A 3,316-nucleotide genomic window follows, 5' to 3' on the forward strand; every position below is an offset into this window, starting at 1 on the left:
CACCCAATTGGCCTATGTTGGCCAAAAGTACCGATAGAGCACCCACAAATAGCACCCAATTGGCCTAAGTTGGCCAAAAGTACCGATAGAGTACCCACAAATAGCACCGAGTGGGCCTAACATGGCCAAAAGTACCGATAGAGTACCCACAAATAGCACCCAATGGGCCTAACATGGCCAAAAGTACCGATAGAGTACCCACAAATAGCACCGCGTTGGCCTAAGTTGGCCAAAAGTACCGATAGAGTACCCACAAGTAGCACTGAGTTGGCCTAAGTTGGCCAAAAGTACCGATAAAGCACCCACAAATAGCACCCAGTTGGCCTAAGTTGGCCAAAAGTACCGATAGAGTACCCACAAATAGCACCCGATTGGCCTAAGTTGGCCAAAAGTACCGATAGAGTACCCACAAATAGCACCCAGTTGGCCTAAGTTGGCCAAAAGTACCGATAGAGTACCCACAAAGAGCACCCCATGGGCCTAAGTTGGCCAAAAGTACCGATAGAGTACCCACAAATAGCACCGAATGGGCCTAACATGGCCAAAAGTACCGATAGAGTACCCACAAAGAGCACCCAATTGGCCTAAGTTGGCCAAAAGTACCGACAAGAAGCACCAAAGAGGCCCGAGTAGAGCGAAATGTGGGCCAAATTGAACATTTGAAAATTTTTACAAGTCCAAAAAATTTTCTAAGTCCAGAAAATTTTCTAAGTCCAAAGAGTTGGACAAATTTCCTTAGGCCCAAAGGTTGCACTGAATGTTCCTAAGTTGGCCATCAGTACCCATGAAGTATCGCGAAGGTTCACCCGAAAGACACAATACGCCCTAAAGTACCCACAGAGTACCCACAAGTTGCACCCAATTGGCCTAAGTTGGCCAAAAGTACCGACAAGTACCACCATAGAAGCCCGAGTAGAGCGAAATGTGGGCCAAAGTACCGAGTAGTTGCCACAAATGCCCAAATGGATACCAAAATGTGGTACCAAGTACCTAACTGTTGCAACAAATGCTAGCTTTCTGACCAAAAGCTGTGGGCCAATTTCGTAGAAGAACCGCCTAGGCGAAAAGGCAAAAATCGCCGAAGCTGGCCCGCTCGCAGAGCTCGCGGGCCAGGAGATACTCATAGGGCGATTTACTAGAGTGGGGAACTTGAGAATTTTTGTGTCCGAGACTTTGGGCAACTTCGCGGCCGCCCCCTTAAAGTAAAAGATTTTCTCTGGGTGCCTAAAATTCGCAATTCCCGCAAAGTCGGGAAGACGTTAAAGTTTTTGCCCAAAAAATGGCCATCGATTTAAGGTGATTTTCCAATAAGAAAATGCTTCCTATTTTGAATTTTTTCGAATATTTCCTAAACTAAGCGTCGGAGCACATGGCCGTGGAGGAACTTTTGGTAGCTTTTGGCAAGGGCTATCGGATGAAATAATGCGAAAGGCCATCGGAGCGATATTGGATTAATGCGGGCCCATAAACGTACCTAAGAAGTGAAAATTGGTACCTTGCACGCAGGATGCAAGAAATGCTTGAGTGTTAACCATCATCGGTACCAAGTACCTAGGTTATATCGAGTGCGTAGATGGAAGTCGGTACCAAAGGGAAACCTTCCTAGGCTAGGTGCACGCAAGTGAGTATGGATCGATCAGTAGAAAGATGGGAAGCCCAAGGAAACCTTCCTAGGCTAGGTGCACGCAAGTGAGTATGGATCGATCAGTAGAAAGATGGGAAGCCCAAGGAAACCTTCCTAGGCTAGGTGCACGCAAGTGAGTATGGATCGATCAGTAGAAAGATGGGAAGCCATAGGAAACCTTCCTAGGCTAGGTGCACGCAAGTGAGTATGGATCGATCAGTAGAAAGATGGGAAGCCCAAGGAAACCTTCCTAGGCTAGGTGCACGCAAGTGAGTATGGATCGATCAGTAGAAAGATGGGAAGCCAAAGGAAACCTTCCTAGGCTAGGTGCACGCAAGTGAGTATGGATCGATCAGTAGAAAGATGGGAAGCCCAAGGAAACCTTCCTAGGCTAGGTGCACGCAAGTGAGTATGGATCGATCAGTAGAAAGTGGGAAGCCCAGTACCAAATGCCCTAGTGAAGACCGTAAACGAATATCATGAACCGATAAGGAGCACCAAATGCCCTAGTGAAGACCGTAAACGAATATCATGAACCGAGAAGTAGCAACGAATGCCTGAAAAAGTACCAAGTCCTCGGTATAGAGTAACGAGAGTTAACCGCCGTGATGTATGCAATGTGGGCAGCCATTGCATGGGTTCTGGACTTGGTTCGCGAATAACTTTTTTGCTAGACATCGGACAAAGTTGACGTGGAAGAACGAAATGTAGCATTTGATGCCACCTATCCAAAACTTTTTCAAGATTGAAGATCCGATCGATACAGCCTGAGTTATAGGCAAAAGTTGGTGCAAAAACGAGCATTTTTAATGGTGAAAAATCGGTACTCCTCGAATAGCTCCTGTTGGAAGCATCGGACCACATGGTCGTGGAGGAACATATTGTAGCGCGCGGTGTCAAGTATCGACACCCAAAACCGCATGTCCGATGGACTGAAAATGACCAAGTTATAGTGAAAACTTGGTTGCACCAAATTCCCGAAGAAGTGCAACGAGAAGGTGAATGCGATGGTTGTTCGTCGAATAGCTCCGGCCACAGACATGGTAGCGATTAGTGGTGCATGGAAGAAATCTAGCCACAAGTGCCATCTACCCATGGCCAGAAGAAAGTGTGGCCATATCTTGGATACCGGCGGAGCTATGGGGCAAATATGGGCCAAAAATGGTGCAAGTTGGACCAAAAATCCGAAAAAGTACCTAGGTAAATGCGATGGTTGTTCGTCGAATAGCTCCGGCCAGAGACATGGTAGCGATTAGTGGTGCATGGAAGAAATCTAGCCACAAGTGCCATCTACCCATGGCCAGAACAAAGTGTGGCCATATCTTGGATACCGGCGGAGCTATGGGGCAAATACGGGCCAACAATGGTGCCAGGTGGACCAAAAATCCGACCAAGTGCGCGAGGCGCTTTCGTGAATAGCTCCGGCCACAGACATGGTAGCGATTAGTGGTGCATGGAAGAAATCTAGCCACAAGTGCCATCTACCCATGGCCAGAAGAAAGTGTGGCCATATCTTGGATACCGGCGGAGCTATGGGGCAAATATGGGCCAAAAATGGTGCAAGTTGGACCAAAAATCCGAAAAAGTACCTAGGTAAATGCGATGGTTGTTCGTCGAATAGCTCCGGCCAGAGACATGGTAGCGATTAGTGGTGCATGGAAGAAATCTAGCCACAAGTGCCATCTACCCATG

The sequence above is a fragment of the Anopheles funestus genome (genome assembly GCF_943734845.2).
Source record: "Anopheles funestus chromosome X unlocalized genomic scaffold, idAnoFuneDA-416_04 X_unloc_22, whole genome shotgun sequence".
In the NCBI taxonomy this organism is placed as follows: Eukaryota; Metazoa; Arthropoda; class Insecta; order Diptera; family Culicidae; genus Anopheles; species Anopheles funestus.